Source organism: Cornus florida, unplaced genomic scaffold, assembly GCF_030987335.1.
Source record: "Cornus florida cultivar Cherokee Brave unplaced genomic scaffold, ASM3098733v1 CherokeeBrave_3.0.0_Hap2_Chr06, whole genome shotgun sequence".
Classification (NCBI taxonomy): Eukaryota; Viridiplantae; Streptophyta; class Magnoliopsida; order Cornales; family Cornaceae; genus Cornus; species Cornus florida.
Genome location: NW_026775576.1, coordinates 68,777,221 through 68,793,953, shown reverse-complemented (window position 1 = coordinate 68,793,953; position 16,733 = coordinate 68,777,221).

The window sequence follows — 16,733 nt, the reverse complement described above, 5'->3', positions numbered from 1 at the left end:
ATGATTGTTTCCTTATTGATGTGGTCAATGAAGTGGTTGAAAAATCTCTCCCCTTTATTCTAAGCAAAGATCCTTTGGAAACTTGCATGTCTCATTTTGACCTCTCAAACTTTGATATTGATTAAGCCATCCAAGAAGTGAATTCGTTGCTCGACATAGGTGCTATCATGGACTTTCCCCCTTGGAAGATGCCAAAAGAACCACTTCCTCAGCTTTCCGCTACTCCTCCGGTCCAATCTTTGAAATCTCCACCACAACTTGAGTTAAAGCCGCATCCGGCCCACCTCAAGTATGTGTTTCTTGGTGCAAGTCAAACTCTTCCAGTCATCATTGCATCGGACCTTTTAAAGGACCAAGAAAATAGCCTTTTAGCGGTGCTTCAAGAGCACAAAGAAGCTATTGGCTGGGTAGTGGCTGATTTGAAAGAAATCGACCCTTCTCTTTGTATGCACCGCATTCCTTTGGAGGACGATGCTAAACCTTCTAGAGAGGTGCAGCGCCGGTTGAATCCCAACATAAAGGAAGTGGTCATGAAAGAAGTGATCAAGCTACTAGATGCGGGAATCATCTACCCCATCTCTGATAGCAAGTGGGTTAAGCCCCACTCAAGTTGTTCCCAAGAAATCCGGCCTCACCGTTGTTGAGAATTCAATAGGAGAACTCGTGCCGTAACGCACCACCACCAGGTGGCCTGTGTGCATTGACTATCAGAAATTCAATTCTACCACTAGGAAGGATCATTTCCCACTTCCATTCATTGATCAAATCCTAGAGCGGTTAACCGGCCAAAGCTACTATTATTTCCTTGATGGTTATTCTGGTTATAACCAAGTGGCAATTGATCTTCAAGATCAAGAAAAGACCACATTCACATGTCCCTTTGGAACATTTGCCTATAGACGCATGCCCTTTGGGCTATGCAACGCACAGGCAACTTTCCAAAAGTGCATGATGTCCATATTTTTCGATATGGTTGAAAAGTTTTTGGAAGTGTTCATGGATGATTTTTTCGTCTTTGGATCTTCCTTTGACTCATATCTCCACAATCTATCTCTTGTGCTTCAAAGATATTAAGAGACAAACTTGATTCTAAGTTGAGAAAAGAGCCATTTCATGGTCCAAGAAGGCATTGTCTTGGGACATGTCATTTCCAAAAGGGGAATCGAGGTCGACAAGGCCAAAGTCGAATTAATCTCTAATATTCCTCCTCTGAATTCTGTCCGACAAATCCACTCCTTCCTTAGCCATGCCGGCTTCTATCGTCGCTTCATCAAAGATTTTAGCAAAATCTTTCGCCCCTTGTGTAATCTTCTTGCCAATGATGTTCCGTTCAATTTTGATGAAGCCTGTTTGGAAGCTTTCATGAAGCTACACACTCTTCTCTCATCTACCTCAATCATGAAACCACCCAACTGGTCTCTTCCATTTGAGATCATGTGCGATGCATCCAATTATGCATTGGGTGCGGTTTTAGGCCAGCATGTGGACAAGCTTCCGCATGCTATCTATTATGCTAGCAAGACTCTCTCTGATGCTCAGTTAAATTACACCACAACTGAAAAAGAATTGCTAGCTATAGTGTAGGCCTTGGATAAATTTCGCTCTTACCAGCTAGGATCCAAGTTCATTGTCTTTTCAGACCATGCCGTTCTAAGACATTTGCTCGCCAAAAAAGAGACCAAACCCCATCTCATAATATGGATACTCTTACTCTAAGAGTTTGATATTGAGATTCGGGATAAAAAGGGAACAGACAATGTTGTTGCAGACCATCTCTCTCGCTTACTCATTGAAAAATCCTCCGAATTTGCTATGGTTTGTGATTCCTTCCCGGATGAGCAACTGTTTCATATTTCTCATTCAAGTCTTCCTTGGTTCGCGGATATTGTCAACTATCTTGCGGTAGGAAAAATTCCCTCCAATTGGTCAAAACAAGAAAGAGACCGTTTCTTCTCCCAAGTTAAGCATTTCTTTTGGAAAGATCCGGAATTATTCAAGTATTGCCCGGATCAAATTATTCGGCGATGCATTCCCGAAACTGAATTCACAAGTGTCCTAAATTTCTGCCACACCCTTACTTGTGGGGGTCACTTCAGTGCCAAGAAGACCGCTGACAAGGTCCTTCAAAGAGGATTCTATTAGCCTTCCTTGTTTCGGGATGCTTACAACTTTTGCAAGTCATGTGAGCATTACCAAAAGCTTAGCTCTATGTCTAGAAGAGACATGATGCCCCTTATTCCCATCTTAATCATAGAAATTTTTGATGTGTAGGGCATTGATTTCATGGGGCCGTTTTCATCTTCTTATGGCTATGAGTATATCCTCATAGCGGTGGATTACGTGTCTAAATGGGTTGAGGCTAAAGTTACCAAAACCAACGATCATAAAGTTGTGGTCAAGTTTGTTCAATCAAACATCTTCAGTCGGTTTGGTACGCCTAGGGACATCATTAGTGACGGAGGATCTCATTTCCGAAATCGCTACCTCAAATCTGTCTTTTCTAAATACTCGGTCATTCATAAGGTTGCCACACCTTACCATCCCTAAACGAGTGGTCAAGTGGAAGTATCTAATCGTGAGATCAAGCATATTCTGAAAAAAATGGTTTGACCAAACTGCAAAGATTGGTCATTGAGACTAAATGATGCGCTTTGGGCCTACCGGACAGCATATAAGATGCCCATTGGCATGTCACCATATCGGCTTGTCTTTGGAAAAGCTTGTCATCTCTTGATCGAATTAGAGCATCGCGCTTATTGAGCCATAAAAAGGCTCAACTTTGATCTCAAATAAGCCGGCTCTACTCGTAAATTACAACTCAATGAGCTTGAAGAAATTCAAAATGATGCGTATGAAAGCGCCAAAATCTATAAGGTAAAGAGTAAAGCTTTTCATGACAAACACATTGTCAACAAGTCTTTTGCCCCTGGACGAAAAGTTTGGCTTTTCAATTCTCGCTTGAAGCTCTTTCCCGGTAAACTCCGTTCACGGTGGGATGGTCCATATATCATCACTTCCGTCTTTCCTCATGGTGTAGACGAACTCCAAGATCCGCCCGATGGATCTCTGTTTAAGGTTAATGGCCAACGACTTAAGCTGTATGTTGACGGCATAGTCTCTATTCGCAAAGTAGAGAAAGTCCTATTAACGGACCCAATTTATGAGGACTAATGCGCGATCTTACTTCGTCTACCTATCGACGTAAAATTTAGCACTCTTGGGAAGCAATTCTTTCATCTTCCGAGCTTCCCTCTTCCGTGTGCCAATGTGCCAAGAATTTTCTGGAAATTAGCTAAGTTTAACCGAAAATGTGCATTCTTTCGGAATCATCCCATCTAGCATTCCGGCGGTCACATTCGGTTTTCTTTATCATTTTCAGGTCTCTGTACCATTTCTGGAAGTATTCAAGGTTATTTAGGCATTTGTCTTGTCTAATCCAAAGTTTAAATGACATTCGAATTTCATAACTCCCTCTTGGGCCATTGAGTGCCAAATCTCGTCCTGGTAATTCTATATAGTGACTAAGACCCTCCACAATTCAAATTTCTTGTTTAAGTTACTGGTGATCACATCCTGGGCTTTACAAGCTAAACTAGGCTGCACAAAGCAGCATCTGAAGAAGCCCTGCGGGTGCCCGCCGCTCCCCCACGGGCCCCCTCGCGAATGGGCAGTGAGCCCCGTAGCATCCACGGGTGCCCGCCGAATTTTCGCAGGCATCCGCCATTCGTGCAAGTAAGGCCTCCAAGATCCACGGGCGCCCACCGCGCGCGCTGCTGTTTACAAAATGGGCTTTCAAGCCCATTTTGTCATATTATAACCCCTCTCTCTCTCTCTCCCCCTCTCTCTCTAAACCCTCGTCCCAAACATCTTCCAACCTTCTTCCACCAACCAATCTCCCTTATCTCCATCCATTTCATCCATCATCCTTCCCTCTTCCATCTCATTCTTACCCTCCAATTCTTCTCTCATCAAGGACAAGAGGACTTTGTTCCTCCACAATGGGTAAGTTCTCTCTTCTCATTTTTTCTTTGATCATGATCAATGGAGGATGGGATTATTATTGTGGAGACTGTGGACTTTGTTGGAGTTGTGTATTGTTGATTATAGGTTCAAAATTTTGGGATTTTTACATATCTAACATCATTTTGGCCCTCTCCCCAATTCTTTTGCACACCAGGTGTTTGTAAAAAGTCCTGAACCAATTTTCTACACTCCAATGGCACCCAAGGATGTTTCAAAACGTGCTTGCTCATCCGAGGGGCCTTCCAATGTGCCCCCAACTCCAAATTAGGCTGAATGGCCAATCATCCCCGAAGCAAAATTCAACATTGAAAATGATTTTGAACAAAATCAAGAGACCGCATGGTCCATCCGCGAATTGAGAGCATGTGGCCTCACATATCTTTTCAAGCCACGTGCTCATGCTTACTATCCGTGCGTGGTCCGTCTGTTCTACGCCAACTTGTTCCATTCCTGTGAAGAGCCAGAGATCATCAAGACCACCATTGATTTTGAGGCTTTCAAATTTACCCCCGACGATCTTGTGGCAGCTTTAGCTTGCCCACTGGCATCGCCGGTGGATGATGCGGGCCTACCCCTTTATGTTGAAGCTCCGGCCCAGTTGTCATTGGCGGACATTGTGGGGGAGATTTGCCACAATCAATATACCGGCAATCGAACCACAAGCACCAATAAGTCATTTTTACCATGCCGGTTGTGGTTTTTAGATTCAGTCCTAGCCAAGAACGTCCTTCCCATACCAGGCCATTCTGAGCGTAAGGGGGATTTTCTGAAAGCCTTCTACACCGCTGAAAAAGAGCATTGGTTTTTTGTCCCGCAGCTTGTCTGGGACCAAATCCTCAAGATTTACAATGAATTAATTTTGGTCAGGTCGAGCAGCGCCATCGCTTGGGCATTTCCATTTCCATATCTTGTCACCCGGCTGCTAAAAAATGCAGGGTTCTGGCCCGCACGTCATGAGGAGAAAAAGAAACATGTGTTTGATTTCAAACTTGGGGTCTGGAAGTCGAGCATGGTTCAGCTCAAGACATCCCGTTAGGCCCGAATTGGGGATGAGTTGGACTGGGGTGCGCTAGCTCCCCTTGTGGCTCCTGCTTCCCCTGTTCATGATGCCCCCGCTACTCCGGCTGCCCCTGTTGCGCCGCCGCCACCTGTCATGACTCAAGCTCATTATTATAATCTCATTGCTCGCCTTGATGTGTTTCACATGCACCTCGAAAACATAGAGAACAGCGTTAAGGTGACTCAGGAAAGTCAGCAGGTTCTGAAAGGCATGCTCCAGACATTGATTGACCGCACCCTCGGTGGTACCGGTGCTTCCCCCTCCTCTCCAATGATGGAGTGACTTTATGATTCTAGTTTTTATTTCCCTTCTTAGTAGTACTTTTTAGACTTCTTTTGGGGCCGCGTTTGGCATTTGCTTTTCCGTCTTATTTTGAACTTATAACTGCATCACTTTTGCTTCTTTGCATGGATAATAGTTTTTAGATAAATAAATTGCAGTTATTCTTATTCATTTTTGGATCCATATGATACTTGCTGTGTATAGATGCTTTTGACAGGTTTTAGAATCCAAGTTTGGGGTCATGCTCATGGAATTCACGAAGTGGCCTATTTTTGCACTACCACTCAATTCATCTTCAACTTGGTACATTGTTCTTGTCGCACTCTTTATTTTTCATTATTTCCCCTTTGTCTTCTCACGTTAAGGACAATGTGACATTCAAGTTTGGGGGTGCATTATTACATTTTTTCTCATTTTGTTTTATGCATGAAAGTTAATAAAACCATTTTGTTGGGAGCAATGATAGTGTAATCATGGAACTTGTTGGAGATTGAAGCATGTGTTTAAAACTTTGTGTATAGAGGCAAATGATAAAATATATATATATATAATAATTTTTGAAATGATCATGTTAATTCATATTGGTTTGTATAAATGCTTCAATTAGATACTCTTCTATGCTTCACTTTTCACAAATACACACCGGAAACTTAATTGTGAAGCATGCAACCCAATTAACCTTGACCATAACTCAATTGATTTGAGGTGATGACCCTAATGAATGGATACCTTTGACATGATTTTTTTGTCTTAAAAAAATTTAAAAAAAATAAAAAGAAGAAGAAGAAGAAGAAAAAGAAGAAGAAAAGAAAAGAAAAGAAAAGAATTAATGACAATGACCAGTTTGAGTTCGTAACCTTTACAACTCGAGTTATTAAGCCCTATGAGTGTTTTTACACTTAACACCCTAAAGCTATCCGGTTTGGGCTTTGTTGGCCTAACACTTGCTACATGGGTTGGTTAGAAAGCTTAAAGGACTTAGGCATTGCACGGTCATTCTCAAACATAAAAATAAATAAATATGGTTAGTTGGAGTTCGTAGCCTTGCCAATTTGAGTTATTAAGCCTTAAGAGTGTTTCTACACTTAACACCCTAAAGCCATCTAGTTTGGGAGTTGTTGGCCTAACACTTGCTACATGGGTTGGTTAGAAAGCTTAAAGGACTTCGGCATTAGATGACCATAGTATGTATCATTCTGAGTTATATAATAAATTTTTAGTAAGCAACAAAAGTTGTATTGTGAATAAAGTCATGCCTTAGAGACCCCATTTAGAAGGAAATTCAATGATTTGAAGGCTTGTGTTCCTGTGATTGGAAAAAGAGGGTAAAAGTCGCCTATTGGGAATCCGGTTCACTTTCACTGAAGTTAGAGTTCATTTTTATTCAAAAAATGACAATTGAAGTATTTATATAGACTATGATGTTGATGCATGAGAGTTGAAACATGTTTAGCCATTTTGTTTTATCAAGGCTTTATATATGCAAGGTAGTCTGCTTACTGAGTCTGTCTCCAATTTTCTGTTGTTCCAAGTTATATTTGAGCTTTGTAGGTATTTTCGCACTTCATGATTGATGCATGCTGTCAGCATTTCATATGTTGTCATTTTTGTTAGCTTCTATATTTTGGTTTTTCTATGAGACTAACAAAATGTAAGTTTGGGGGTGTGATAAATGCCGAATATTGCATATTCAAGCGTCCTTATTTGCATTAGTTAAGTTCATTAGTTGATCATAATGTATAGTTTAGCTTTATTTGTTTGTTTTTGTAATACCCCTAGGGGTATCACAGTTTTCTTCCACTTTCAGGTTTGTTCCTCCGAATATGGTTAAAGGAAATGTTTTGACAATTTCTTGAACAATCAAAGGACACCGTTGCTGGGAACCATCTTTTAGGCCAAGTTTCTTTAGTCATCATGCATGTGAGTTTTGCAGCATTGTATTAAGAATGACGATCATGTCGTCGGGGCAATCCATGTGATTCAAAGAAAAGGTGATTTGTGTTATTGACAAGCCTTCGCGGGCGCCCGCCACTCCACCACGGGCGCCCGCCAATCACCCTAGTAGCAAGCCTTCCTCCGTAGGGCCCCGCAGTGTCTCGCGAGCCCCCGCCGTAAGCCTGTGCGGGTGCCCGCCGCGCCACCGCGGGCACCCGCCGTTTTGTTCAGTAGGTTCTCTCGATGTTGGGAACCCGCGGGCGCCTGCCAGCGCCTCACGGGCCCCCGCTGATCTGCAGGTAGTAGATCACCTGCTCCTGTTTTTGTGTTGAATCTTGTTCCCTATGCAATTTTTGTGGTTCAGATTGCTTCTAGGGTTGTTGGAGCTCAAAATTGAGTGGTTGGAGGGAGGATTTTGCCTAGATAAGAGGTTGGAAGCTTATATTATGGGATATACATATTTTTGCTAAGTTTTAGAGAGAGAAATATTGAGTTCTTAAGGGTTTTGAGTTCTAGCGTGCTCAAGGTGCGAAAACGGAGGAACTCTTCATCCTTTCTCCTTCCTCTAGTGCATCCATGAGCAACTAACTCCCTATCTAGGAAGGTGATGAAGCCCTCTCTAGTAAGCATGTTCTATCTTTTGATTTATTTGGGGAAAAATGATGTATATATGTAGGTGTTCCATAATCTAGAGTCTACACTTGATATAATGAACTGAATTTGATATAAATGATCATGTTGAATTTATTTTCTTATCTTAGAATGTATGTTCTCATGGTTGTATTACTTGATTTTTCATAGTGACAATGAAAATGAGATTGTGGAATGGTTTTAATGGCATGTTGTATGAGAACCTTGTTAGTCCATGGCTTAGGATTTCCCTTTGATGGATTAATCTTGATTTTTAACTTCATGTGCTTTTATAATGTGATTGTTGGCTTGATAATCTCTAGCTTAGCAAGCATGCCTAAGTTTACACACTAGTTTAGGTAGTTCAAGCATGTGTGACTTTGATAGGTTATTCTTGCCATTGATTTCATGAATTTCTTGAAGGAATGGAGCAATGTTGTGTTGTAGCATTTCATGGTCACATATTTATGTTGTTTCCCCTAAATTTACCTTAACTAGCATGTTTATAGGGCAGATAGTAGATTCATTTCCCTAGTCCCCTTTAAATTATCTTTATCTCTTTAATTCTTCGCAAATTACCGTTTTATACATTTTTCAAATCCCTAATTTTAGTGATAACCTAAACAAAACTCTATACCCCTTCATCATTCTAAAAGTGATTTTAAACACCTTGGTTGCCATAAACTAGTAGTCCCAGTGGTTCGACTTACCCGACCAATAGCCCTATTTTACAATGATTTGTGCTATTGCAAAGGTTGATGTATTATTGACAACCGATTAGACAATAATAAACTAGTCCCCTTATTAATGGGTAAGACTATATTAATCCAATAAATCAAGACAAAGTTCAAAAAAATAGAGTGTTTCCTAAACCTAACGTTAGAAAGGAACATCACCACTAGGTAAACACATTACCCGAAGGGAATGACCCAACAGTGCATAATAACTGGATTTCTAAGAGAAAGGTCTCATTCACACCAAGGCCTGGTTATCCAAGAATAGGGCCTAGCCTACAAAGGTTTAGTAATCCAAGTTCAATGCCTAATTGCCAAGGCATGCAAACGGCCTGGTCATCCAATATTAAGGCATGGTCACTCAAGACCTTAAAAAAAAAACCATTCACCTCGGGAATATTACCAGAGGTAGAACTGTTCACCTCGGGAATACTGCTCGGGGGAAAAAAATCTCAAAGTTACTGTTCACCTAAAGAATAGTACACGAGGTGGAACTGTTCACCTTGGGAATAGTGTCCAAGGTAAAAAATCTCAAAAGTTGCTATTCACCTCGGGAATAGTACTCGAGGTAGAAATGTTCGCCCCAGGAATAATGCCTAAGGTTAAGAAAAACTCAAAAGTTACTGTTCACCTTGGGAATAATACCCGACGTGGAATTGTTCACCTCGGGAATAGTGATTGGGTAAAATAATTCACCTCAGGAACAATGCCCAAGAAAAAAAAAAAAAAAAAAAAAGGAAGACATTTCCTAGTCTGTTTTGAACAAGAAAATATAGGGCAACTGATGGGAAAAAAATAACCCTAGGTTTGACCAGCCGCCTTGACCAATTAGTTCCCTTCGACTCTCTTTTCGTGGAAAAGAGGATAGCAACAACATACAATAATGAGGAGGCCATTATCATTCAGTTGACGAGAAATAAGAAAAATCAGTTAAGGAAGTTAAACCAAATCTCCCCAATCGACATTTGCGCAATCGATTGGATCTCGAAGCAACCTTAAATACGATAGAGAGCCATTGAACAAGGTATGAAAAAAAAAAAAATTTAAAGCATTTAATATAGAATTAAATTTTAGGGTTAATTATAACGACACCCCTTGAGGTTTGCCGTATTGACAGGCATATATAAGTTAGCACCTTTTTGGACAATGAGACCCCCAAAGTTTACAAACTTAAACAATGTCACCCCAAACATGATGAAAGTACATGTTTACCCTTTGGCCACGTAAAATGACCAAAATAACCTCAGCCAATATACACAACCACCACTTACCAGTCACTACCATCGCAACCCCCACAACCACCATCTTCTTCGTTATTCCACCACCATCACACAAGCCCAATAATTCAAAATTACACACATTTATCTATATATACATATATACATACATACAAAACATAGGGCAGAGGCAGCCATTGAACCCGACCGTATCACCGCCACCGCCAATATTGCCCACTCCTCCTTTATCTCTCTACCCACTACTGCAATCTCTACCACCACATCCAAAACCCATCAATTGAACCAATGAAAAACCTACAAAAATCCAACCAATTGAACCTATTAAAAACCAAAACCCAGCCAATTGAACCCGAGCTGTCTGCCATCCCTATTTTTTCACCTTCCAAGCTCTCTATCATCGATCCTTCTGAGCACAGCCGTTGAACCCGACCGAGTCTAACTCAGACCTCTACCACCATCGAGTCCAACTCAGACGAGTCAGCGCCCGTCACCGCCATTGTCAATCAGCCGCGCCCATCACCACCGTTCCGAAGTCAACTGAGCCAACTACTACCGATTCCATCCAGCTAAGCTATTCATCAATGTTCAGTGCTATTAGCCCATCGCCCATAGCCGAGGCCGTTTTCATCAAAGCCGAGTCTTCACCAACCGAGCCATCCACAATCAAGCTCTTCACCGGCTGAGCTCTCCACAGCTGAGGCCAAGTTCATCCTCCTAGAACTCACTGCCAGCCCGTCCTCGCCGGATCCATCACAATCGCTATTCTCGGTTGTCGCTTCATCCCACTAAGTCTCCCTTTTGCTAAAAATAGATGATGGTGTGGGTTTGGGCAGAAGCCATTGTCGGAGAGTATGCCGGAGTTTTTGTTGGCCAGAGGCTGTTGCTAGGCAAATCAGAATCCGAGCCGACAATGAGGAATTAGTCGCGATTTCGGCGATAATTTTCTAGTTCACGATTCATGATTCCTGTAATGGCTTTATGGCATCATCGTCAGTCTTCAACGCAAAGCTCGGAACTACAGTGGCGGCGGCGCGGAGATCGGAACTACAGCATGGGCGGCGCAATAGCGGTCATTGAGTTTGGGTTTTTTCGGAGCAGAGGTTAGAGAGAAAAACCTAGGGTAATTCTGTCACATATATATATATATTTTTTGATATTTTAGGTTAATAATTGATATTTTATTGAAGGGCAATCTCGTCTTTTCATAACTTTTAAGGGCTTGTTTGGATTAAATTTCTGACAGGGGTGTGAGTGTTCAAAAAATGGCTAACTTATATATGTCAGTCAATATCCCAAACCTCAAGGGGTGTCGTTGTAATTAACCCTAAAGTTTATGTTATATGAGCCCAAGCACTAACTTGATTGTCGGAAGGTCCTCGGTTGGCACCCCATCGATGCCATCCGAGGTGACGTAATCTCCATTGTTTTGGAGGTAAACGTCACCATTCCGAACGAGTCGCGCTAATTTTCGCTTCATTGTTGTTCTGCCAGCAATCTTTCTATAGGGATCAAGGGAGTAACCTGAAGTCGAGAGAGTTTGGATGGGGGAGTTGCAAAGCTGAAGATGTTCAGCAATTGGTTCTTTGTATAGCATATAGGTGTAAGCTTGAGTCAAAGTCCATTGTATTTCGGTTCATTTATAGTGGATGGTTTCGCTCAAGACCGCGTGACAGTCTCTGAGGTTTTTCCTGAGGTTGGATAATTCTCTCTAATTAAAGTTTCCTCGGTAAAACCCATTTGCCATACTTTACTTTACTTGCATTTTAATTTTTCTATTATGAGTTGATTATCTAATTTTATTTTGGTAAATTTTAAATTTGTAAAATTTGATAAAATACAAGTCCAACCTATTCACCCTTATAAAAACTTCCATAGTTGTTTTCCACAACCATTCAATGATATAGTAACGCTTAAAAATCAGAATTACTATTACCGTGAACTGGACTTATCTTGTTAATATATATATATATATATATATATATATATATATATATATATATACTGGTATTGTCTATTTACTTATTTTTATTTTTATTTTAACAATTACGAGTTTTTTCTTGGTTTAATCAGTTCACATGTGAATACACAGATTTGCTGTGTCATTTTTTGAGAACCGCCTGGGGGATTAAAAAAACAAAATAAAATTATGATGTGTGAAATATGAGTGTATTGGTGGATTTGTCTTTTTATTGTTTTATAATGATAAAACGTGATAACTGAGCCTATGAATACAATATTATAATTGAGTAATGCCGGTAATACATAACGACAGACATTTGAGTGTTTTACTATGATAATACGTAAGAACTCGGGCAGTGAATACAATAGAATATTTGAACAATGATGCTAATACGAGTACATAATAATAACACGACATGTCAAGTATTTTAAAATAAGAAAATATGATAACTCGATTATGTTAATACCATATAATAATAATTGAACAATGTAAATATTACATATATAATGAACTGTTTGATGTGAATGTTACTATATATTAAGGATTCGAATCTTCTCCTTTGACGAGGGAATCTTGCCCACATGGCATTTTATCTATGTTAAATTTAACTTTTAACGGCACATTAATGAATATGGTAACACTTAACAATCAAAATTTCATAAATAAAATTCAATAACCACTGATTGCACTGTGAACTGGACTTATCTAGTTAATATATATATATATATATATTTAAATACTGGAATTATCTATTTTTATTTTAACAATTAAGAGTTTTGTCTTGGTTTAATAAGTTCACATGTCAATACAAAGATTTGCTGTCTCATTTTTTGAGATCCACCTGGGCAATTGAAAAAAAGAAGAAGTGAGGTGTGTAATATGAGTGCATGGGTTGATTTATCTTTTTATTGTTTTATAATACCGCTAATACATAATGACAGACATGTCTTTTGTTAATACAATATAATAATAATTGAACAATGTAACCCACATGCGTTTCCGCGCAATGTGGATCATGTCAAGTTTTAGGATACAAATTAAAAATAACACATATTAATGAATAGTAAAATTTTTTGGGTGACGTGATTAGACAAAGATATTATATGCTTTTTGTGCTCAAACTATGACACCTCCTCGGCTTTGGAAACAAATATTATATGGGGGTGTCCAACGATCATTTCTTTAAGCCCGTCAATATTCATAATTAATTTCTTTATTGAAACTTAAATAAAAGATAATATTAATAATAATAATCACAATAATATTGTTTAACTGGAAGTTGTTGCTTTCTTAACCACCATCCACCATGAAACATGCACTAATTAAGTTTAAAGTTGTTGGTTTTTATTTTAAAATTTCTCAAAATACATGTCTTATTTAAAAAATAGATAAATGATTTTTTGTAATATTTTCAAACTATCTTTTTTTTATTGATTTATTTATACAAGTGCACTAATTATGGGATAAATTTAAAATTTCATTCATATCGAAACAAAAAAAAATATTAAAAACTTCTACAATACAAAGTTGCATTTTCCAGATACAGAGATACCTGCAACAATTTTGGGATTATACCCTCTGTCTCATAATAGATGTTCCTTTTGAGAGTAAATTTTTTTTTAGAGGACATATATAATTATTACATTATTACATTTGAAAATTACTAAGTTACATTTTGAAGTTTAAATATATATACTTTGTGTGTGTATATATATATAATTAAGTTTGAAATTTTATAAAATTTTAAAGATATTTTATAAAAAAAAGTGTGAAATCCTTTATTTAAAGGAATGGATGGAGTATTATTTGTGCAGTTTATAATCACTTCATGTGGCTGGAAGAAGTGATACGGTATCATATCAATATATTTAATTATTATATTATTAAAAGGCTTTTGGACTAAGCACGGACAAGCGCTTCACAATTATTGAACTGCTAAAGTCCAAATTAACTAGTATTACTTATAATTAAACTAGTTTGTAAAAATGGTAGCATCTACAATAGTATCAAATGCCAATCCTTCTTTATGATTTTAAATGTGTATCTTACATGCATAATTATTTGAGTATTCACAATATAATATTAAGAAAATCAACTGATATGACTCACTATTAATTAATTCTTTTTGAAAGTTGTAACTATTAATTAATTAGATCACAAATATACGCAGAAAATTGTTTCAGATATTCAACAGCCTTACTAAATACAAGGCTCATTGTTTTAATTAGTTTTAAAACACCTTTTTTCTTCTTCTTTTTTTCCCTTGTTTGGTAATGGATTTTTTCATTTTGGTCAAATCATTTGAAAACAAAATTTTATAGATCAAATATATCTGATTGTATGACCTATTTTGAGGCTTATATACCTAGTGCCATGTAATACCCCTAATTTTAAAAAGGATATTCTTGGTATTTAATGGTATTTAATTTATTATATTAGGTGCTTAATTGTTTTCTTTTGTGGTGATTTAATTTATTTAAATGATATTTATTTTTAGTTATTTGATTGGAATTACTTGTTAGTGTTTTAATTATTTAATTGGTATTAATGGTTTAAGTGTAATTGGTTTAGTTATTTGATTGGAATTACTTGTTAGTGTTTTAATTATTTAATTGGCATTAATGGTTTAAGTGTAATTGGTTTAATTATTCTATGTATGTCTTATTTTATGTGTGTCTTATTTGGTTTAATTGGGTTTACTAATTATTATTTTGTTCAATTAGATTATTTGTTAAGTATTTAATGGTGAATATGGTAATTAGGTAAATACATCTAACTAGGGTTTTAATTACAGTATAAATTAGGGTTTTATATTATAGCCGTCGTAGGTTTATACGTTAATTGGATGGGCCGGTTAGGATTGTGAGTTGGACTTAAATAAACCTAGGGTTTAGGAAAACTCTATAAGTATAAGGTAGACGTCTGTGTAGGGTTTTTTTTTTAAACAAAGCACACGTTTTGTGGAAGTGGAGAAGGAAAAACGCAGTTTTTCACATTCTGCCAAGGTTTGATCAAAGCTCCGATCCCGCTTCGTCCGCGGTCCGATCGAGCTGAATTTTGGAAGAGAGGTTCACGACTCAGTGACGCACAATCTGAACGGTGGAGATCAGAGTTTGACCTCGGGAACAATGATTCGTACTCACGAACAGTAACTGGGTCGCACAGGTTTTTTCCATTCTGCCCAGATTTCATCAAACATCCGATCCCGCTTCGTCCGTGGTCCGATCGAGCTGAATTTTGGAGGAGAGGTTCACGACTCAGTGACACACAATCGGAATGGTGGAGATCAGAGTTTAACTCGGGAACAGTGATTCGTACTCGTGAACAGTAACTGGGTCGCACAGGTTTTTTCTATTCTGCCCAGATTTCATCAAACATCCGATCCCGCTTCGTCCGTGGTCCGATCGAGCTGAACTTTAGAGGATAGGTTCATGACTCAATGTTGCACAATCTGAACGGTGCAGATCAGATTTTGAGTTCGGGAATAGTATTTCGTACCCGTGAACAGTAACCGGGTTTTGGAACTCGCCGGGATTTTTTAAGAAGACGACGTTGAAACTTTGAACAAAAGTTTCTGAGGCAAGATTCTATCCTTACTCTTTCCCTTAGGCTTCATACTCTTTGCACTCTTAAATGATTCCAGGATTAATGAAGATTAAACCAAACTAAAATGATATCTGTTTTGCTGTGAAACTGGTAGTTACAGTAGTGTTGTATGCTTGTTCAACCTAGACTAAGCATGTTTGTGGATGCATTGTGGTTCTGTGGTTCACGTTTTTCCTTACCACTGCTAGTATAAATTATTGGAAGGATGGGTCTAGATGATAGCTATCTTAACTTCTGTAATAGCAACTGTTGGAACTTAAATACTAGGAGGATTTGAGTTTAACACTAGATCGGTTTTGTGGAACACTATAATTTGAGCATGTCTATATACATACTGTGAATATTGTTTTGATGCTTATATTATCACAGTTAGTATCAACTGTGAAGGTTAGGATTTTGTGATACATACCCTACATATCTGTATGTCATTTGTAAGGTGTTAAATGGAAGTTTTAATTAATTCTGTCTTTATATCAGACTAAAGGGAATAACTTAAATTGGGCATGTATATGTTGTTGTTGTGACCCTGTTTATCAATGCTTATTTTATCACTGCTAACATTGAATGTTGGATGTTGGAATTTAGTTGATATATACTTGATTTATTAGTATTATTGACTACTGAGGATTGGAAAGTAGGCACCGGTATGGGACGGTGGCATACTAAAGATGGGTTTGGTTTTTAAAACAATACCATTACCCACTTGGAATAAGGATGGGATTAACTAAAAGTTAAGTCCCGTGGATTTGTATTGTCATGGCAACTACTTGTTGAGCGGCAATACCAGGGATTTTGGATGGATTATATATATGTACTGTTATGGTGCCTCGGTATGAGCTTGAGCCTCAGGACCGATGGCTAGGGAGCGTATATGCATCGGGATGTGTAGCTGGCTACGATGGTTGGAGGTGTACCCTGTTTAGGTATAGGTACATATGCCCACTTCGTGTGTGTTTTAGCATGTTACCTCTATTCAGGTTGAGACCGGCCTGTAGTCCAGTGAGAGTCCTTTAGTATGACTATATATATATTTACGGACTATTAGCTATTGTTGAATTGTTTAGGATGTACATGCGTATTGGGCCTCTGTTTGGATTGTAGTAGTATAGAACTTGCGCGTGGGCCTGACCCACTTTTATTTTTTAAGTACACGACAGTTCCAGGCTTAGACGTGTTCGTGCTGAGCAAAGGTCTCTATTCACTCTTCCGACGATGTAGGGCTTTCTCTATAGTTTTATTTCTGGACGTTTATTACAGTTGTTCTA